The 24046-nt window shown below is 38.9% G+C and overlaps 1 protein-coding gene across 1 annotated transcript in view; it reads right to left on the bottom strand.

Annotated features, from left to right (window-relative positions):
- FGF12 (fibroblast growth factor 12) overlaps positions 1–24046 on the bottom strand; it is a 613055-nt gene that overhangs the window by 496046 nt on the left and 92963 nt on the right. The gene's annotated exons all lie outside the window — the stretch shown is intronic.

Raw genomic sequence — 24046 nt, 5'->3', positions numbered from 1 at the left:
CAGATCTCACACAACAAAGGTTTTCCTAAAGCTAATTATGAATTGGGGGTAAAGCATGTCAAAATTATAAAAGGATGCGTTTGTGGGGCTGCCTCTTCCCAGGTTCCAAACAACCTTTGACTTATGGTTATTGATTCTTATAGTGCTTCCCAGATGGCGCTAATGGTAAAGAACCTGCCTGTCAATGTAGCAGACATAAGAAACCCACGGGTTTGATCCCTGGGTCAGGAAGATCCCCTAGAGGAGGGCATAGCAATCCATTCCAGCATTCTTGCCTGGAGAATCCCATGGACAGAGGAGCTTGGCAGGCTACAGTCCATAGGGTCACAAACAGCTGGACACAACTGAAGCAACAGCATGCACGCATAGTGCTAGGAAGCATCTGAACAGCAGAGGGTCGTGAACTTAGGAATGGGTCTTACTCTGTATGACTGCTGTCTCAGTGTCTGTGATAAACAGTGGCTCAAGACATTGCATTTCTACACCCAGGAGGTGAGCGAGCATCATGAGGTCAACATCATTTCCTAAAATTTTATAAGACAGCTAGATTTCTTCTTTGATTCCACTACTCTGAAGCCTCAGCAAGGACATAGCTTCCAAGGTAGAGGCAAGATGTTTGAAGGCCAAGAATCTATAGAACCCATAAAATAGCTGCTTCATATGTTGCGTGATCCTGTATCCTGAGTGCAAGGTGAAGTTATCTGAAATGGATGAAACTGACTCAGGAAGTCAGAGCCAAATTTTCTACTTCTTTTATATTCTTCTCAAAAGGTCAGACACAAACCCAGGCACAAAATTTGTATTCGCTACACTTGAACAGGTTTAAACCAACATGGTCAAACCATGACCACTGAAGTATGGTTTAATTCATACTCAAGTGTAAGAAGAATTGATACTCAGTCAGATGCTTGACTGTATGTGTTATTTGCAGGGAGCATCTATTATGACTAGTCAGTGTCTGTGCTTGGCCAGCTATGAAATATTTTGCTTATCACTCATGATCATTATTATTCATTTTCAACTCATTGTGATGATTTGTGCCACTATCACGTAAGTTTTCAGTCCCTGCACATTGAGATAATTTCCAGAGTTTCTAAGGATCACAGATCATAGAATCTCAGTATTGGAAAGGATGTTCAAATATCTATTCACACTCTCTGCTAGGTAACAGAAACCCTCTCTTCAGCTTCTTCAAGAAAGAGCTTCAAGAAATGGAAGCTGTCTGTGCTTGTTAAAAACAAACCCCAATTTTCTTCTTTCATTCTGCATTGTTTGCAATTGTAAAAAGGGAACCAGAAGTTCACACAAGAAAATCCAGAAGTTCCAAGAAAATCCAGAAATTAGAGCTGTTACAACACATGTCCAGGGACAAAAATGTGTATTCTTTCCCATCTTGTCACACTGGTCCATAGATCGAGGAAGAGTCACAAAACCTGAGCACTGATACCACGGGTTGAAATCACCATGATCTCACTTAGATTACTATGATTGCATAGTATCTGGTCTCTTTGCTTCCACCCATTACCCTCTTCAGTCTACGCCACATGATAACCAGAATGGCCCCGTTAGAACGTCAGGTCAGGTCGTTCCTTGACTCAAAACCCTCAATGAATTTCTATCTCTGTATGAATTAAAGCCAACGTTCTTACTACTCCCTATAAGGTCCTGAAAGATCTGCCCTCTTCCTTTCTCCTTTAGCTTCATCTCTTTCTCCTAACCTCCTGGCTGTACCCGGAATACACCAGGTAGGTATATGCTTAACGTCTCAGAGCGTTTGTTGTTACTGTTCCCCTGGCCTGAACACTGTTCCCCTGGCCTGTCCCCTCGATTTTCACTCACCTTTCATTGTTTACTCAAATATCACCTTCTTAGCAGAGCCTTGGCTCACCTACCCATCTAAAAATTGCAGCCTTGGTCCACTCCCTATACTATTTCCAGCTTTATTTTCCTCTTTGGCACTTATTGTCACTTTATATATTGTTTTCACAACTAGATTGCGACTTTGGTGAGGACAAGGACACTGATCTGTTTCATTAATTAGCATACTAGCATATTATCAAAGCCTAAAATAGAGTCCATCATAGAGTAAGCACTTAATCATCAGGTATGGAAGGAAGGAAGCCATGCAGTGCCTCTGGGATTACAATCATGCTTGGCCTTTGGGCCACCACAGAGCTCTACATATACCCATTTATCTCAGCAAGGGAAAGTTGAAACTAAAGCTAGTTCTTCACCATGAAAACAAACCAGCCAGAGAAGTAGACTAATGGCTTTATTTTTAAAAAGATGCTTCAAGTGACTGGATGAAGTAAGTTCTGGTTCCCCTTCCATGAGCTCTCCCTTGGGGTACTCCTGCCTCCCTGTCTTCTTTGTAAGTTCCTCACATTTTTGGACAAAAGAGTTTTGCATTTGTTGATTTATTGAGTTTGCATCAGGTTGATAGCATTTTACATCATTTGGAAGAAACAGAAGTGAAGGTTTGATTTATTTGTCAACTTAGGATGTTCTTATGTGTCTTAATTAAAAACAAGTAAATGATTAATAAAGGAGATTGATTAAATAAATTAAGATGGTTCCATATGATGAAATACTTTGCAGAATTAGAAATACCATGGGAAAAACTTCACCACATAATAAGATAAAAATGTTTTGAGTGAAAGATGCAAATCTATATATGATATGAAATAAGACATATAAGTTGTATCTATTAAACAAGATTTTGAGTGATATTTATTTTCTCCTTTAACTTATACATGTCTTAAATCTTCTAAGGTGAACATATATTAATTTCAAAACAGAAACAATAAGAAAAGCCAAAACCAATAATTTGTGATATTTTTGATAGAAACCAAATAAATAGAAATTAGTTTTCTTTACAACCCTTCTACAAGAAACATGTTACTTGATGTCCAAATTTTATTTTGAGATTTACATTGGCTTAACTATTCAGAGTTGAATGTTTTCAGACATTTTTAAGCAAAAAGCTAATTTATGCTGATAAAATACTTTGGAACCACAGTCTGTGCCTTAGATGAATAATACTGAAAACACAAGATGGTGACCTTGGTCTGCTCAGTTTTCTTGCTGGGAAGATGCGTTATTCCTTTTGCTGCTCTTTTGCTGATTTTTTGTTTTGCTTTCTTTCTTTTTTTGTTTTTAACTTCAAAGCAAAAAAGTTTTTGCTGACCAGTAGAAATTATTGAAGTCAATTATTCCTCGAAGACTTTCTTTGCACAATTTCTCTGCTGAAAAATTTCTCAGAAAAGAGATTAGTGACTTTATTGTTCAATTTGTGCCTTATTGATTTCCCCCAAGCTCTTTCCCATTTTGTTTATGAGCATTTTTATATTAACAGCTCTTATGGTAGAGGAAATAATGTAGACAGCCTCCTCACAGGTGCACCAGAGATAACTTGCCCTGTTTTATGCTTCTAGAACATTGTGATGAAAAGGTGTTTGCTGCACAAATACAACAGTGAAAACTAAGAACTAAACTATATGGGATCCGCTTCATTTCTCCTGATCTGACTGAATGATTATGCTTGGAATTTAAATACATGCAACAGATAAACAGTCCAGTGAGTGACCCTTCTATGGAATAAATGCTCTTTGACCTATAGATGTTCGATACAATTCCCAAAGATTTACAAATAGTTGCCTAGAGTTAAAGCATGTTCAAAGTAAAATTAGCTATGGAACAATTTCCTCAATCATCCCTCCAATTAAGGGAAGTGGAAGATGACTGATCCCAAGTGCACAGGATAAGCAAACCTCAAAGACACATTCCTACCAATATTTATATTATTGGGAATATCCAAAACAGAATCTTTGATGGGCGAAATTCCATGTGACCAGGCTTAAAAATTCAAACTTTTCTCAGTAATTATGTGTAAGATCTCAAAACATCACTAACAAGGCCATTAAATGAGGGAATATAAATTAACTCATTTCTCAGTAACAAGAATGATCAAGTAACATTCCAGGTAACTTGGAATGATGGATAGGTTACTTATTGAACCAAAGTCATGGTGGCATGTGGTGCCTGGCATCCTAATATTCCTCTCCTTCCTCACTGCTTCTCACTAGAAACTACGGTTCATAACTCCCACATGTACAGGCTTGCTTTCAGGAATATGGGGATGAGAAGTTCTATTTATGTAGCCTTTTACTGTTGTTTTTTCGTTTAGTTGCTAAGTCACGTCCAGCTCTTAGGGACCACATGGACTATAGCCTGCCAGGTTCTTCTGTCCATGGGGCTTTCCAAGCAAGAATACTGGAGTGCGTTGCCATTTCCTTCTCCAGGGATCTTCCCAACCCAGGGATCAGACCCATGTCTCCTGAATTGGCAGGGGGATTCTTTCCCACTGAGCCACCTGAGAAGCCTGCTTGTAGCCCTATTACAGACAATTTTATTTCTAAATAATCATTTTCCGCATGCCTTTATTTCTTTTATCACATTTTAAGAATTTTTCCCTCTAAGGGTCAGTGTTCACTGTGGTTAAAGTTAAAATTATTTCCTCAAAATTCTCCCTCTTAAATGAATCCATGGTATAAATCCTTTGTTCCTGTGCCCTTATACTTTTAAATCTAGACTAAAATGGAGACAATAGAACAAAAGTCTTAGACTCAGAATGCTTTTAACAGGTGACAAAAAGAAAAAAGCCTAGAGCCCCCAAGCATTTTTTAACCTATAAAAGACTTCAGTGGTGATTGGAAAAGGATTTGAGCTGCTCAGGAAAGAGAAACACTATTTAGTTGAAGCTAAACAATCTGTCTTTTTCTGCACTATTCCTTAAAAGTGCTCATTACTTCAAATACATTGATAGAGCCAAATATGTTTTCCTCTTGTTGCTATAGGTGTTTAGATTTTTTAAGCTAAAATTCACTTTTTTTGGTAGTACTAATTAGAGTTTAAAAGGAAACACTTTAAAAAGTGTTACTGAATATTCTCTATGCTGTAGTAAGGCAAGGGAAGAATAGAGAGATTTCTGTCAACAGGATTTCAGGTAACTTGCCTTTGAAAAGTGAAAGAGATAAAGGTTTTCTGTGCATTCCTGGACATTCCTGGATTCCATTTACCCCAGACTCAGGAAGACCGGAGTACTTCTTACTTTTAAGAAACCTCAACTTTGGATTGGCCTTTGGATCCTTTTTTTCCCTTCCATTATATTGCTCTCTGCTTAAGAATTTTTTATGAAAATAAACTTATCTTGAGTAGATCTATGTTTTCACTTAAATAGTCACAGGAAGGAGATTCTCTCTACTGTTAAAATATCTATTTTGCACCTTCCATGAACCAAAAGTTCTATTGGAAGCGGAGGCACACACTGAAACAGCTGCCGTCTCTGCCCTCATGGAGTTTAGCCTAGTTTTCCTGTGTCTTTGCTTTTATGACATGAGCAAAATATTATAAACTTTCCTGTAAGATTTTAAAAGAGATTATTCAATCTACGAATACTTCTGAAAGTGAAAGTGAAGTGACCCCATGGACTGTAGTCCGCCAGGTGCCTCTGTCCATGGGAATCTCCAGGCAAGAATACTGGAGTGGGTTGCCATTTCCTTCTCCAAAATACTTCTAGTATTGTGCAAAAATAAACCATTACTTACACACTTAAACATGTGTGTGTGCATTTGTCTTCTACAAGGAAACAAAAGTTTGGAAATTCTCCTTTTTCTATAATTATAAAACTAAGATTTCCCATTATACAAAGACATTTTAGAATGTTGCAAGTTAGTTAACTGGTAGTGTCTTGAATCATTTACTAACAAGTTTTTTTCTTTCTTTGAAAGTATGTAACTCTAATTCTCTGTCTCCCCTCTACACACATGTATATGCACACACATACACACACACACACAAAAAACCTACTATGTGTTAAATGCCATTTTGATTAACTGGCAAACTAAACATACATGCTTAAAAATGTGTATTATATATATATAATTTTTAACACATCAATTGTAATTCACAGAGTCCATTATGAGGAAATAATCATAGAAGTGATTAAAATTTATATATAAAGATATTCATCCCAGGGGGGAAAAAAGTGAAAAATAATCTAAAAGTCCAACAAAAAGAGAATGGTAAAATAAATTATGATATATTCATGGGCTGGAATATTATGCAATAATTAAAACCAAAGGACATTTAATAGCATAGTAATATATGACAGATGATAAAGCAGAATAGAAAATTGTTAATAATCAATAATCATACATATGATAATATATTTCATTGGTTAAAGAAGATTAGAAAACAGTATGCCAAAATATTAAATGTTTAAGAGTATTAGTATTATGAATCACTTTAATTTATTTGTGATTATAATAACATAACTTTAGAGTTCTATAATAGATAGTTATTAATTTTGTATTTAGACCCATTATGTTATAATAACTTATAATGGAATATAATCAGCAAAGATACTGAATCACTATGCTATCCACTTGTAACACAATATTGTAAATGAACTATACTTCAACCAAAAAAGTATATTTAGAAAAAACTTTTTATTTTAAATATAACTATGTATAACCTTAAATGTACTATATTGATAACAACTATATTGCTTATTTGTCATACTGTATACTATATTATATAGTTGTCATATGTAATCTCTTCCAATGGTGCAAATTTTATCAAAAGAAAAAACTTGGGTTGTATTTGATTATTTGAATCATTAGTGAAGAAAAGAAAGTGTACCACATTGTCTCAGCCTCAGAGAAGTTTCAAAATTACTGATGATTTATTTGGTTTATTTTTGTTTGTTTTTATTATTTCTAAAACATTATATCTACCACTACGAAGCAAAAGATGTCAAATGATTCTTGCCCAATACTAAGATACTTTAATGTTCACCTAGATACACAGCTCCTCGAATTACAAAAGCTTCAGTGATATAACAATTCTCAGATTTATTATGACTCCTAACTTTATTGTTTCTAATATTTAAAAACTTGAATAGCCCTGGATACACAGAGACTTTAAAGAATAGACTCAGAAATTTATTGCTTGAAGAGAACATAGAATTAGTGCTGAAAAACTTTTATCTAGAATATAAGCAAACTGGAGATAAAGGTGATATGGACATTGATATTTAGAGAAGAGAATATTATTAGCTCATCTGTTTGACCCATGAAAGGCAATAAAGTAACATAATCATTTTCCAATTTAATTGCTAATAGAAGTCTTCTGCTATGTTAAGTGAAACCTTAGTTACTTCGTTACTCTGTTGTAACTCTCTGCTGTCTATTATCTCCTGCTTAGGGTGATCAGTTTATTTCGTGATTTGTCTGTATCATCCATCCTTAGAGTGTTAAGTTAAATTCAGGGTAAATAAATGAAAATAAAACATGAGAGAAAAGGCAAAAGAGGAATGTTCCATTCTACAAATGAGAAGAATAAAAATGCTCTTCAGACACTAAAGGACAGTCATATGGAAGAGGGATTGAAAGCACATTTTTAAAAATTAATTAATTATATTAATATTCTTTATTGCACTGGGTCTTTGCTGCTGCCTGTGGGCTTTCTCTGGCTGTAGCAAATGGGGGATATTCTTCATTGAAGTATGGGGGCTTGCAGTGGCTCCTCTTGTTGCAGAGCATGGGATTTAGGGTATGTGGGCTCAGTAGTTACGGCACACAGGCTCAGTCGTTCCACGGCATGTGGAATTTTCCTGGGCCAGGGATCAAACCCATGTCCCCCACAGTGGCAGGAAGATTCTTTTCAACTGTGCCACCAGTCCAGCACATTTTTCATAGCTCCAGAAGGCAACAATCAGAAAATAGAGAAGTTTTTGTAAACAATGTATCAGTTCAATATAAGTGAATATGGGATAGTCTAGTTAAATGCAAAAGGAATTCAGACTTGTTTGTGCGTGTGCGTGATGTATTATTGGGAACTGGTGAGCCCATAAAGTTCTGTTGGGATAAACTGATTTCTAGTTAGGCTTTGATTTCAGGAAAGAACAGTAGGACCAAGGGGTATATGACAGGTCTGGAGAGAGACGGAAAGGAAATCACTAGAAAGGATATGATGGCGTCTGCCCAAAAGTGTAGATTACTTTCCTGGACTGCCTCCAGAGAAGAGGACTCAGTGGGAGGAGTGGTGAAGGAGTTGTTTTTCTGAAAAGCTTCACTGAGGACAGACTCAGGACATGGCCACGTAGGCCCCTGCTCAGGTAGCAAATGAGTCACAAAATTTGAGAGGTTATCTCCCACTTGTGGTTATCTCCCACTTGGTCCTTTTGGGAATTAGCCGGCAGCTCCTCTTCTAGTTCTGACATAAGCGTCTGCACAATGGGCAAGGCCATAGTCACTATAAGGCACCACCCGGACAGAGCGATGCTTCTCAAGCTTCAAGGTACGTATGATTCATCTGAGGATCTTATGAGAGTGCTGCTCCAGGTTAATGAGTCTGAAGTGGGACCCAAGATTCCAGATTTCAAATAAGCTCATGAGTGATGTGATGCTGAAGGTGTTGGTCCAGCAACCACCAGTTTACGGAGGCTCTGCAGCTGCCCTCTGCACATGAGCCAAGTTGGACACTCCTAGAAACACTGTGAGTACTAGTCAGTCCAGGCATCTCAGGAACACGGATATGGAAAAGGACAATAAATCTGGGCTGCTGATGTAGATATGACTCCAGATGTATAGCAGGGTAGATCAAAGCTAACTAACAAGGGGATGTGCTAACTTGGAAGATAATAAATTGTATTCTTTCAAGGTGTTCAAATTGAACCTAAGTAAATTTTTATCTCAGGAATTGTAGAAGACTCATTGAGGTGATGGCCAAGATTCTTATTCTACTTTCTTGATTCTACAGTGGAATCACCTAGGCTATAAAAGAACACTCGTAATTTGTTTGACAGTTTGCTGTTTTTTAAAGACAGCTCATGTTAAGGAATTCAAAGAAAAAAATGCTAAAAGTGAAGTAAGTTAAGCAGAGCATGCTGCCAGCGAAATTTGATTCCAAACCCACAGAACATCTCTAAGCTTCTCGCGTGTTCTATGACCTTATATTAGATTCCATCCACAGTTGGGCAGTAAATACCATTAGATATAAGGGAAGATAATAACAGATTTTCAACATTAATTACTATCGGTAAGAAGGAAGGAAGGAAAAATGAACGTAGGGAGGGAGAGAGAGAAGGAAGGGAGGAAGGAAAGAGAAAGATAAATTAAAGAAGGAGTGTGATGTTCAATAAGACGAGAAGAATTAGGCAGTGCATAAGAAGGGCTGCATATTCATGATAAATTTGAAAATTTTCCTCCCCAGTAGTGGAGCCAAAAAACATTATAACCCTCTGGCCCAGAAAGTGAAGCCTTTAAAAACTTGGTTTCAGTCTCATTCAAAGCTGCTAACTGCTAAGGCTTTTAGATCAGATTCACAGATGGGAAAGAGAAAAGTAATAACCCAGTTCAATTACAAATGCTGCTTCTGCCTTTATAGATCAGTCTGAGTGTTTCACAAACACTGAAAAAAAAAAAAAAGGGAATATTATCTGCTCTTTGCCTGAGAACAGTTCAAAAAACTGACATCAAATTAATCAAAGCCCCTACTAGGTTTGAAGACCTGGTTCACAGTCTGATCAAGGTTACAGAAAGATACCCAATTCAAAAAATAGTATAACATGCTAACTACTGAAAATCAAATATATATATATATATATATACATATATATCTCACTGAGGAAGGCTTTTTTATGTCTCCTTGCTGTTCTTTGGAACTCTGCATTCAGATGCTTATATCTTTCTTTTCTCCTTTGCATTTTGCTTCTCTTCTTTTCACAGCTATTTGCAAGGCCTCCTCAGATAGCCATTTTGCCTTTTTGCATTTCTTTTCCATGGGGATGGTCTTGATCCCTGTCTCCTGTACAATGTCATGAACCTCATTCCATAGTTCATCAGGCATTCTATCTATCAGATCTAGTCCCTTAAATCTATTTCTCACTTCCACTGTATAATCATAAGGGATTTGATTTAGGTCATACCTGAATGGTCTAGTGGTTTTCCCTACTTTCTTCAATTTAAGACTGAATGTGGCAATAAGGAGTTCATGACCTGAGCCACAGTCAGCTCCCGGTCTTGTTTTTGCTGATTATATAGAGCTTCTCCATCTTTGGCTGCAAAGAATATAATCAATCTGATTTCCGTGTTGACCATCTGGTGATGTCCAAGTGTAGAGTCTTCTCTTGTGTTGTTGGAAGAGGGTGTTTGCTATGACCAGTGCGTTCTCTTGGCAAAACTCTATTAGCCTTTGCCCTGCTTCATTCCAACTCCAAGGCCAAATTTGCCTGTTACTCCAGGTGTTTCTTGACTTCCTACTTTTGCATTCCAGTCTCCTATAACGAGAAGGACATCTTTTTTGGGTGTTAGTTCTAAAAGGTCTTGTATGTCTTCATAGAACCGTTCAACTTCATCTTCTTCAGCATTGCTGGTTGTGGCATAGGCTTGGATTACTGTGATATTGAATGGTTTGCCTTGGAAATGGACAGAGATCATTCTGTCATTTTTGAGATTGCATCCAAGTACTACATTTCACACTCTTTTGTTGACCATGATAAAGGACAGAAATGGTATGGACCTAACAGAAGCAGAAGATATTAAGAAGAGGTGGCAAGAATACACAGAAGAACTATACAAAAAAGATCTCATTGACCCAGATAACCATGATAGTGTGATCACTCACCTAGAGCCAGATATCCTGGAATGTGAAGTCAAGTGGGCCTTAGAAAGCATCACTATGAACAAAGCTAGTGGAGGTGATGAAATTCCAGTTGAGCTATTTCAAATCCTGAAAGATGATGCTGTGAAAGTGTTGCACTCAATATGCCAGCAAATTTGGAAAACTCAGCAGTGGCCACAGGACTGGAAAAGGTCAGTTTTCATTCCAATTCCAAAGAAAGGCAAATGCCAAAGAATGCTCAAACTACTGCACAATTAAACTCATCTCACACGCTAGCAAAGTAATGCTCAAAATTCTCCAAGCCAGGCTTCAGCAGTACATGAACTGTCAACTTCCAGATGTTAAAGCTGGATTTAGAAAAGGCAGAGGAATCAGAGATGAAATTGCCAACATCCGCTGGATCATTGAAAAAGCAAGAGAGTTCCAGAAAAACATCTATTTCTGCTTCATTGACTATGCCAAAGCCTCTGACTGTGTGGATCACAATAAACTGTGGAAAATTCTGAAAGAGATGGGCATGCCAGACCACCTGACCTGCCTCTTGAGAAACCTATATGCAGGTCAGGAAGCAACAGTTAGAACTGGACATAGAACATCAGACTGGTTCCAAATAGGAAAAGGAGTATGTCAAGGCTGTATATTGTCACCCTGCTTATTTAACTTCTATGCAGAGTACATCATGAGAAATGCTGGGCTGGAAGAATCACAAACTGGAATCAAGACTGCTGGGAGAAATATCAATAACCTCAGCTATGCAGATGACACCACCTTTATGGCAGAAAGTGAAGAGGAGCTAAAGAGTCTCTTGATGAAAGCAAAAGAGGAGAGTAAAAAGTTTGGCTTAAAGCTCAACATTCAGAATATTAAGATCATGGCATCTGGTCCCATCACTTCATGGGAAATAGATGGGGAAACAGTGGAAGCAGTGTCAGACTTTATTTTTGGGGGCTCCAAAATCACTGCAGATGATGACTGCAGCCATGAAATTAAAAGACGTTTACTCCTTGGAAGGAAAGTTATGACCAACCTAGATAGCACATTGAAAAGCAGAGACATTACTTTGCCAACAAAGGTCTGTCTAGTCAAGGCTATGGTGTTTCCAGTGGTCATGTATGGATATGAGAGTCAGACTGTGAAGAAAGCTGAGTGCCAAAGAATTGATGCTTTTGAACTGTGGTGTTGGAGAAAAATCTTGAGAGTCCCTTGGACTGCAAGGAGATACAACCAGTCCATCCTAAAGGAGATGAGTCCTCGGTGTTCATTGGAAGGACTGATGCTAAAGCTGAAACTCCAGTACTTTGGCCACCTCATGCCAAGAGTTGACTCACTGGAGAAGGCTCTGATGCTGGGAGGGACTGGGGGCAGGAGGAGAAGGGGACAACTGAGGATGAGATGGCTGGATGGTATCTCTGACTCGACAGACATGAGTCTGAGTAAATTCCGAGAGTTGGTGATAGACAGGGAGGCCTGGCGTGCTGCGATTCATGGGGTCTCAAAGAGTCGGACACGACTGAGCGACTGAACTGAACTGAACTGATATATATATATATATAAAGAATAAAGAACATTGATCCAGACCTCAAAAAAGGAAGAGATATTTCCAGGCAGAGAAAAGAGCATATACAGAAGCTGCGAGGAGTGAAAGCACAAGGCAGGATCGCCTAGGAAAGCTGAACCTGACCAGCGTGCATATAGGAGGTGCATGCAGGCTGAGGCTGGAGAGGTACATGAGGGCCTTAACCGTATTCCCACCAGTCACTGAGCACTTCCTCTAAGCCTACTTTCCTCTGAGCATTTCCTGCTGACACGTTTGAGGACTTGTCAAGATCATGGCCTTTATTATTTATCAGAGGTTTACCTGGCAACCCCCTAATTTGAGGACAACTACCTCCTCCCACCCTCGCATGATATTTTGGAATCCAAATATTAAGTTCAATCTGACAGTGTTTATGGTAAGGCTTTTGATTGTTTAATTTGTCTATAGGTGAGAAGTTTGAGATATGTTGCTTTTAAAGTGTTAGTTGCTCAGTCATGTCTGACTCTTTGTGACCCCATGAACTGTAGCCTGCCAGGCTTCTCTGTCCATGGAATTTTCCAGGCAAGAATACTGGAATGTGCTGCCATTCTCTTCTCCAGGGGATCTTCCTAACCCAGGGATCGAACTTGGGTCTTCTGAATTGCAGGCAGATTCTTTACCACTGAACCATCAAGGGAAGCCCCAGTTTATTTGACCATAAGCTTATTGTTTTGAAGAAGAAATTGGGACTCTCTCTTAGCTCTCTGCTTTCTTTTGTCATATCCTAAATCAGAAAACCATCTCCAGCTGGGCAAGTTTTCAGCCGGAGCAGAGGAACAGAAGTTAGCATCCTGGGATGATCAGTGCCCAGTCCAATAAGGCAAGGACTTCTCTGTGACTCTTGGGAGAAGTAGTTGAGGTGGGTTAGGAGGATGGAAACAATCTATTGATTGTTTCAGGCCTGGATAGTCTGTGGTCATTTAGGGTTGATGGGTGAGAAAAGCTTAATGGAACACCTCTTCTGACAACTCATATCCACACATCAACTCTCTTTGGTATCTCTTCCTTGTCCCCACTCCATTTCTACCCATCCCATCTCCATGCCCCTAATTGAAGGAGACATGAAAATCTATTATGGCTTTGAATTTAGGAAAAAAATCATGATTCAGTACAACAAGATTAAATTACCACAAACACACCCACATACACACGCACAAACACACTCAAAAAAAAAAAAAGTTTCCAGGTTTCAGTAGATTGATAAAGAGCCCATGTTCTTCTTCCTATTACGTGCTCTTGCAGCAATTGGAGAGTTTGCCAAAAATGCTTCCAGGATCCATATTTCATCTACCCCAGTGGATGTAACACACAAGAAATAGTCTGCATCCTTCCCTGCTGAGAATCATTTGCCTGGTGCATGCTCTACATAAAAACTACATGGTACGAAAAAATGCCACCCTGCCTAAGCCAGCCAGCATGCTTCCAACTTGTTTCCCAGAATCCTCACCTGACAAGCTGCCCACAGGAGAGGCTGACCATATAGTCACTCAAAACCTAATGGGCTGTTCTCCCCGGTCTATCATTCACTAGGAGCTTTTATTTATGACCCTCACCCTTATATTCAATTTATAAGGTCTATGCAGTCCCAGAATTTTCCCCAGGTTATATTCTTAGGTTCAGAATGTCTAAATTGTCCCCATACTCAGCTCTGAACTCCATATCAATGTAGTGGGCTCTGGATATATCTTGGAGAAAAGCCAAAAAAAAAAAAAAAAAAAACCTGGGATTTGGTTCCCCACATTTTGTGGGTGACCAAAGCATATCTCAGTAACCCACAAAACTCAGAACTGGGCTCAAGATCAGGAGGCCCAAGTTCTAGATCTATGGGCTCTGGGGGCATCACTGTCTCAGCTCCCATCTATAGTATTGGGGGCCCCCATCTGACTGTCACATATTAATTTCATATTTCTGGTCAGGTAAACTGAAGGAACATGATCATACTTGACTTGAAAATTTCAAATGTGCCAAATGTGCCCTGTCTTAAACTCCCCACTGTCTTTAATCCATTTCTGACTTTAATCCAGCCATTGTTTACATTTGGCTGTTGTTATTCTGTCGTTTAGTCATGTCTGACTCTGCATGCCAGTCTTGCCTGTCCTCCACTATCTCCTGGAGTTTGCTTAAACTCATGTCCATTGAATCAGTGATGCCATCCAACAATCTCATCCTCTGTCACCCCCTTTCCCCCTGGCCCTCAATGTTTCCCAGCATTAGGGTCTTTTCCAATGAGTCAGCTTTTCGCATCAGGTGGCCAAAGTATTGGAGTTTCAGCTTCAACATCAGTCTTTCCAATGAACACCCAGGATGGATCTCCTTTAGGATGGACTGATTGGATCTCTTTGCAGTCCAAGGGACTCTCAAGAGTCTTCTCTCGTACCACAATTCAAAAGCATCAGTTCTTCAGTGTTCAGTCTTCTTTATGGTCTAACTCTCACACCCATACATGACTACTGGAAAAACCATAGCTTTGACTATATGGACCTTTGTTGGCAAAATGATGTCTCTGCTTTTTAATACACTGCCTAGGTTTGTCATAGCTATTCTTTCAAGGAGCAAGCATCTTTTAATTTCATGGCTGCAGTCACTGTTTGCATTGATTTTGGAAACCAAGAATATGAAATCTGACACTGTTTCCACTTTTTCCCCATCTATTTGCCATGAAGTCATGGGACTTGATGCCACAATCTTAGTTTCTTGAATGTTGTGTTTTAAGCCAGCTTTTTCATTCTCCTTTTTCATCTTCACCAAGAGGCTCTTTGGTTCTTCTTCACTTTCTGCCATTAAAGTGGTATCATCTGCATATCTGAGGTTGTTGATATTTCTCCCAGCAATCTTGATTCCAGCTTGTGCTTCTTCCAGCCCAGCGTTTCATATAATGTACTCTGCATATGTTACGTAAGCAGAGTGACAATATACAGCCTAGATGTACTCCTTTCTCAATTTTGAACCAGTCCATTGTCCCATGTCCAGTTCTAACTGTTGCTTTTTGTCCTGCATACAGGTTTCTCAGGAGGTAGGTAATGTGGTCTGGTATTTCCATATTTTTAAGAATTTTCCACATTTTACCCACTCCCAAAATAATATGTGCATTTTCTCTCACATATCCTGCCTACATTTAGCTAGCTAATTTTCATAGAGAAGGTTTTTCCTTAAAATGATCAGTTTTCTCCCTAGTGGATAGCAGGTTATGTAAGAGAGGCTATAAGGAAATGGTCGCCTTCTTCAAAATTAAGTTTCTAAATAGAAATAGTTTAGCTATGTAGTATTACATGTAATGAGTATAAGCTTTGAAGCCTGAGTAAAGAATAGGGCTGTAATTCAAATTCTGTGGCTGTGGTTTTACACAATATAGGATAGAGCCCCTTATCTTCCCCACTTAGTTCTGGGAATAATAGCCATCCCATTGCAGGGCTATTTTAAAGATTAGAGATAATCTAGATAACACATGGAGCATAGTGCCTGTCACAATGTAGATAGTCTTACTAGTGGGAAAATGGTGTCTCTAATTTACAGAAGTAGCAAGATTAAGTTAAATAAATAAAGAAGAGCTTGGGCAAATACCAAATTCAAACAAAGAAAAAGGAAACACACAGAGCTTTGCCTGCAGCCCTAAGATCTCATAGATCTCAGAGCCTGAAGGGACCTCAAAAATCTGGAAAGACTGGCAAGATGCTAGGCACTGTACTCCATTGCCAACAGTGGAAATAATATACTTTGGGCCAGTAAGGAAAATGGGTCCATGTCTTCCTTTCCAAATATTTATTCCCTGAAGAGAAGTCAAATAGTGCCAGACTTACATGAAGAAAGTTGTAGCTGACTAGGACTGAAAAGTCAGATATTTAGAGTTGTTGCTGGTAGCCAGCTGAGGGAAAGGCCTTCCTCCCAATTCCTTTACAAATGCAAGCCAGATTCGAAATCTTATGGTTATCAAGTGGCATGGGCACAAATAAATATGCACAGCGTGACTTCCTTGGGCCAACTGGCATGTAGATGTAATCATTTCACACAGCACGCCCTCTTTCAGCCCAAGGGCACTGAGCAAAATGCAGCCGCCAGGAGATGGGAAGGCTATGGAGAGTGCAAAGCAAAGCAAAGTTACGGACTGGAGCTGAGTAACCGAGTCAAGTGCTCGTCTCAATATCACCTGGAGCCATTCTTAAGAAATGTTGCCCAGGAGATGAGACAACAGGTAATTAATTCATTTGGTAGAAGATGCCCTGAGCAGAAAGCACCAAAGTAGGAGTACAGTCTTTGAGGGAGAGGTTTCAGTCCTCCTTCTGCTCTAAGACACCCAAAGGATGCAAAACAGTCTCAGGGAAACGGTAATGAGAGAGAAGAAGAAGCAGAAATCTCCAAGGGAGGACATATGTAGAATTTGAAGGCTCTGAGCACTTCTGAAATGCCACTCTTTCCCTTTCTCTAGAATAACAGATCCAGGGGCCAGTCTTGTTAGTTCCAACCTTTACTAACTAGGAGAACCTGGGAAAGTCATTTAATTGCTCTGAAGCAGTTTACTTAAGCATAAAATAGGGAAATCATACTCATATTGTTTTGAAAATCAAACATGATAATGAACAAGCATAGATGCACTTTGTAAACTGTGAAATACCCCATGCCCAAAAGTAAACAGGTTAATACTCTTCTCTACCAGGTGAAGACCCAGACACACACTGCTTCTTTGGGCAGCCTGCCTCAGTTCAGTTCAGTCGCTCAGTCGTGTCCGACTCTTTGCGACCCCATGAATCACAGCACGCCAGGCCTCCCTGTCCATCACCAACCCCCGGAGTTCGCTCAGATTCATGTCCACCGAGTCAGTGATGCCATCCAGCCATCTCATCCTCTGTTGTCCCCTTCTCTTCCTGCCCCCAACCCCTCCCAGCATCAGAGTCTTTTCCAATGAGTCAACTCTTCGCATGAGGTAGCCAAAGTACTGGAGTTTCAGCTTTAGCATCATTCCTTTCAAAGAAATCCCAGGGCTGATCTCCTTCAGAATGGACTGGTTAAAAGACTGGCAGGTGATCAAGTTAGTATCATCTTCTCTTACAGACACAAAGGGGTGACCAAGTGTCTGGCTAGATTGTGATGCTTGTAATATATATTTAATATATGAGAAATACAACCAATCTATCCCTTCCCACCTTTCCTCTCTAGCAGTTTTCATTTACATAATCAAAGCATCACTCATAATTCAATTCACCAAATGAACATGAACTACATAACAACTGTGTGCCAGGTCCCCTGCTAGAGCTATAGGATATAAAGAGAAAAATAACGTAGTCCTTGCCCCTAGCTTATTCACATTCTAACAGACAGAAGAGACTTGAGAACAAGTACAGACAACAAGGCAAGAACCAAGGAAGTCCTGAATGAGGAGAGGACAGAAGGAGATATTATCTTTTTTTTTTTTTACTGTTAAGACAAAAGAAAAGAAACAATTTCAACAAATCAAATGTAGTTTTTGTTAATAGCTCTGGATCAAAGATCTGATCAGGGAGGATTAAAATGTTTGCTCAAGTTACATTCTGATATCTAGTAGCAGAATAGAGTGTCAGGTGCTATTAATCCTGATTTGGATATGATGTCACAAGGTCAAATTAATCCCTTCAAAGTTTCTTTAAACATAACGAGCTAAAATTATTGTTGGCCTTTTGTGCAAAGGGGACTGGTGTATGTTTTATACTGTTTGTTTCTTTGAATGCAGATGCCTTGGTGTTTCAGAGAGAAAAGCCTGATTTCTTACGAATGTGGGAAGCCAGACCTCCATTGTGCTCTTTCCTGTGTTTGCCCAGGGTAGAGGCTGGCTTCGTTAGGTATGTGGAGCATAAATGGGTCACACTTGGAGCAGACCCAGCCTGACACAGGAAGCTGCAAAAACACTAGAGAAAGGAAGTGATGTCTGATAACCCTGACTGTTATCCTGACTGTCTTTAGCTCTGAGGTTTTTCAAGGCACATCAGACCCTTTGACAATCACTTACGAAAGGCTGAGAAAAATCATGACTAGTTGCCAAGTGTTTGAAAATGTAATTATTTTATGGACTTTGGAAAACATGTTCAACAGTGTATAATCGGTTTTAAGATTGGGTTATCATAGCCTTAGATAGGAGGTTTTATTAAATATGAAAACACACTATATTTTGAGTTGTATCAGAATGGTATTTCAGGCTAAGTGGTTTAAGTTCCTTTTTTCCATATCTTCTCTTGAGTTGATAGCAAAAATTAGTGGAATGCACTGATGATCTTTATAGAAATATATATAGGATATTAAGATCTTTTTTTGTATGGTTCTTCTGTGTTTTCTTGCCACCTCTTCTTAATATCTTCTGCTTCTGATAGGTCTATACAATTTATGTCCTTTATTGTGCACATATGTGCACAAAATGTTCCCTTGGTATCTCTAATTTTCTTGAAGAGATTGCTAGTCTTTCCCATTCTATTGTTTTCCTTTATTTCTTTGCATTGTTCATATATATAGGACATACATTGTTCAGTAGAGGACATGCGCCCCCTTGTCAAATGTAGAATACTCTCTATTTAAAAAAGTTCTCATATTAAAGTAAATCAAGAATTAATAAAATCCCTACTACAGTGTGGCTGATATATATACCAAGAGAGCTTCAGTTCAGTTCAGTTCAGTCACTCAGTCATGCCCGACTCTTTGCGACCCCATGAATCGTAGCACGCCAGGCCTCCCTGTCCATCACCAACTCCCAGAGTTCACTCAGACTCACGTCCATCGAGTCGGTGATGCCATCCAGCCATCTCATCCTCTGTCGTCCCCTTCTCCTCCTGCCCCCAACCCCTCCCAGCATCAGAGTCTTTTCCAAGAGAGCTTAGACTTGTCTATATTAGGATGAGCATGGAAACAAATTAATTTAAATGAATAGTTATATATGTATAATTTATTTATAATTTAAATAAATATTTAATTCACATGGACCATCCATGTACCCATATTTTGGTGAGTATATGTTGAAAATTGTCCCTCTGCCCCAGTGTTACAGAAAAGCTAAACAATTACAGAATAGGAATTTTTAAAGAGGAGGAGGGAAAGAGACAAAGAAGGGATGGCTTCATTTATTTGAGTGTTCATACTTTTCCCACCTATGAATAGAACCAATAAACTGATTCCAATACAGTATATCTCAATTTTTCTCTTAAAAAAAATCACTGGATAGCAAAAATCTTGTTTCCATTACAAAATAATTATTGGCCACGGTCTTTTTTAAAGAGGATATTGGAAAAAAAATCTCTATAACAGGAGAAAACTGGTTTTAGGCAGGTCCATCAATTATAAATAATATATATAAATTTATTATCATTATATAGTTATTTTATGATTAGGTTGATATATTCACACAGTTTAAAATTCAAGAGGAGCAAGAGACCTTTTTAAAAGTATCCACCCCCTTTTCTCCAGCCAAGACTACCCTCCTATGGGAAAACCATTTTGTCACGTGTTAATGTATTTCTCCAGAGACGTTTTATGAATCTATTAGTAAAAAGATAACAGGTGGCAGACTACTCTCACAGTCTGGTACTTCTTCTTGGTCTACTTAAAAGACAGCTTACAGGCTAGTCCACATCACAGACAAAATGCTCTCCTGCGTTTCAGGCACACAGGGTTCCATTCTAAGCATGTGTGGTTGTTCAGTCACTAAGTTGTGGCCAACCCTTTTTGACTCCATGGACTGCAGCATGGCAGCCTTCCTTGTCCTGCACCACCTCCTGGGGTTCACTCAAATTCATGTCCATTAAGTCTGTGATGTTATAGAACCATCTCATCTGCCCTTTCCCCCTTTTGCCTTCAATCTTCACCAGCATCAGGGTCTTTTCCAATGAGTCTGCTCTTTGCATCAGGTGGCCAAGGTATTAAAGCCTCAGCTTCAGCATCGGTCCTTCCAATGAATAATCAGGGTTGATTTCCTCTACGATTGACTGTTTTTTCATTTTAAGTATATAAAATCATTTAACTGTTTATCCAATACTTTGTCCTTACAGATGATGCTGTGATGAATTATTTTATATATTCATCTTTCACACATCTAAGTATATCTGTGATGAAGTCCTAGAAATAGAATTTTTGGATTAAAATATGTGTATTTGTAATTTTAACTCATATTGCCAAAAAAAGAGTTTCTATCAATTTATTCTCATACCAGCTTTATATGATGTTTGTTAACCCTGCAATTTGGTCAATAGAGTGTTATACAATGTTCTTATCTTTTTACATTTGAGAGTTTAAAAGTGGTATATAAGTGTTTAATTTTAAATTTTCAACTTGCTTTTTTTCTTACTGTGAGTTTGAGCATATTTGCAAATGCTTACAAACCATTTGAATTTTCTTTGAAATTAAAAAAAATGCTGTATATTAGAAACAAAAATGATAAGCTAATAAATTCAGTTTCTTTTAATATCTTCTTAGAAGGTGATAAGAAGCATTAGTGATTATCATGAATCATCTTCATAGATGAATACAGATTCTATGCTTTTCTTGGAGCTTGAATGAATATAGAAAGAAAACAATCTCTATTCTCTGAAAACGTATTCTTTTTAAAAGCTGCATTTTTGCAAGCACTTTGTTAACATGTGTAGGAATCTAGATTATTTTAATAAGTATTTAAGTTATAAAATATTGAAAATGAAACATATTAAAAGAGAAAGGGAGAATGAACAAAAATGAGAGTAAATAATGAGCATTTATTAACTATTACATGTTTCTAAGCTTTAAAAATCTAATGTCACGAACTGCAGTTTTCATAGGATATTATGTTTAAAGGGAGAAAGATTGATAGGGTGATGGATAGCTTGGTGGATGAGATTAGATAGATTAGATTAAATTGATAAACTAGTCTACTGTTTTATGTGCATTCATAGAGTTTTCTTTCCCAGGATCACCCTTTTCTCTGACATGGTTGCAATGAGTCAGGTTTATAAAATTTTCTATGGTTGCCACAAGCACTACATTTTTAAGGCAAATTAAAGTTCTCTGAGAATAAGTAAATGATTACGTTCTTCAGAACATGACCCAGTAAATGATTGTGTGTCTCAGTCACTCAGTCATGTCCAACTCTATGACCCCATGGACTGTAGCCCAGGTTCCTCTGTCTAAGGGATTCTCCAGGCAAGAGTATTAGAGTGGGTTGCCATTTCCTTCTCCAGGGGATATTCCCGACCCAGGGATAGAACTCACATTTCCTGCATTGCAGGTGGATTCTTTACTGTCTGAGCCACCAGGGAAGTCCTCTCAGTTTTCAGACATAAAAATTCAGTTGTTGTTGGGGAGGAAACTGAGGCACACTGACCCCCCACCCCAGATGTTTATCTGACAGTCCAAGGTCTAGCGTACACCCTCCTGCGCTCCACCCCATCAGAATGAGCTGCAGACTTTTGCCAGTGGGGAGGATCTCAGGAGCCCACCTGGTGGCCTGTGCTGGGGGAGGCTGGCCAGGGTCAAGGGCTGCGGATGGGGGAGCAGGAGGAGGGGTGTGGTTGGAGGAGCAGCTGCTGTGTGTGTGCGTGTGGGGGGCGGTCAGCACTGAATAGAGGACCCCAGCTGGGATTCCATAATGATATCAATGGGGGACAGGCAGAGCCCTCTGCTGTCCAGATGGGGAAACTGAGGCAGCGACTCCTCCAGTCTTTGAGAGGGGAGGGGCCTGCCATCAACTAATAAGGTTCACTCATCTTCCCCAGGAAGGCACCGCAGCCCAGGAACTGCAGTGCCTTGTCAGCAGTCACTCAGTGAGACACAAGGAGGAACAGCAGCTGGGTCACCTGGCCGCATAGACACCCTCCACTCCTGCCATGCTGAGGGGCACCCTCCCCCACCTCAGCTGCTGGGAGAAGGAATAAATGATTAGAGTTCTCAATTCTAACCACCAGTTTATCACATCAATCTTTTACAAGTAACTAGCATATATTATCTCATGCTTGCATTAATGATTAATTTCCCAAGAAGTTAATTACCTACTGCCAAAATGAATAGTAAATATTTCTCATTTCTTTACTTCTGTTCAAGATCAAATCATATTCCTTAACTATAACCCTTAAAACTGGTCATAGTTAAAATTTAAAAATTAATTACTCAGTTCAAAGCATCTCTAAGGAAATTTGCAATTGGAAATAACTTTGTGAAGTCCATCTGTTCCAGAAATGGACTAGTTGTGTGCATTCTGCCTGTGAATTGAGCATCAACAGAAATTAGTCATGATTAAAGTCAAGTTCAAGTCAGACATTTTAACTTCCCTGGTGGCTCAGATGGTAAAGAATCTGCCCACAATGCAGGAGACCTGGGTTCATTCCCTGGGTTGGGAAGATCCCCTGGAGAAGGGAAAGGCTACCCACTCCAGTATTCTTGCCTTAAGAATTTCATGGACAAAAGAGTCTGGCAGGCTACAGTCCATGGCATCAAAAAGAGCTGGAAACAACTAAGCAACCTTCACTTCACTTCAGAGATTTTATATATATATATATGTATGTATGTATGTATTAATATAAAACATTTAAAATAGAAAATATCCATGATCATTGTGGAAGAGTTTTAAAATGCAGATGAGTATAAAGATGAGTAGTAGTATTATTACCCAGATAAAACTATTTAATATCAACTAAAATGTATGTGCTAGTATACTCTTAGAAGAGCTTGAGTCATTTTTTTAAAAAAAGAATGAATAGGTACTATTATACCCACATTGCACAGATAAGACTTTCACAGAGAAGATTAGCAATTTACCAGAGATCACACAGTTACTAAATATAGGATCAGGTATTTATGTAGATATGGAGTTTATGATACAAAGAACAACATATTATCTTTTTTATTTGATATTATGTGACATATTTTGGGGGAATACAATTTTAATGAAGGATGTAAAAAGGCTTATTATTTGAGCTATTTTTAGCTTCATTGCTATCACAATACTATATTATATACTATGGAAAAATATGTATATATAAATATAAAGGCAGAGGAACCAGAGATCAAATTGCTAACATTCACTGAATCATAAAGAAAGCAAGAGAGTTCCTTAAAAACATCTACCTCTGTTTCATCGGAGAAGGCAATGGCAACCCACTCCAGTACTCTTGCCTGGAAAATCCCATGGACGGAGGAGCCTGGTAGGCTGCCATCCATGGGGTCACTAAGAGTTCGGCACTACTGAGCAACTTCACTTTCACTTTTCACTTTCATGCATTGGAGAAGGAAATGGCAACCCACTCCAGTACTCTTGCCTGGAGAATCCCAGGGATGGGGGAGCCTAGTGGGCTGCCGTCTATGGGGTCGCGCAGAGTCGGACACGACTGAAGTGACTTAGCAGCAGCAGCTGTTTCATCAATTCTGCTAAAGCCTTTGACTGTGTGGATCATAACAAACTGTGGAAAACTCTTAAAAAGATGGGAATACCAGACCATCTTACCTGTCTCCTGAGAAACCTGTACGTGGGTCAAGAAGCAAGTTAGAACCCTGTTATGTAATAAATGATTGGTTCAGAATTGAGAAAGGAGTATGACAGTGCTGTCTATTTTCACCCTGTTTATTTAACTTTTATGCTGACCACATCATGAGAAATGCCAGGCTGGATGAGTTTCAAACTGGAATCAAGGCAGTTGGGAGAAACATCAACAAACTTAAATATGCAGATGATACCACTCTGATGGTGGAAAGTGAAGAGGAACTAAAGAACCTCTTGATGAGGGTGAAGGAGGAGAGTTAATGAGTCACTTAAAACTAAATATTAAAAACCCCACAATCATGGCATCTACCCTCATTACTTCATGGCCA

Source organism: Capra hircus, chromosome 1 (assembly GCF_001704415.2).
Source record: "Capra hircus breed San Clemente chromosome 1, ASM170441v1, whole genome shotgun sequence".
Taxonomy (NCBI): Eukaryota; Metazoa; Chordata; class Mammalia; order Artiodactyla; family Bovidae; genus Capra; species Capra hircus.
Note: the sequence above shows the minus strand (reverse complement) of the source record. Positions and strands in the feature narration are given on the sequence as shown.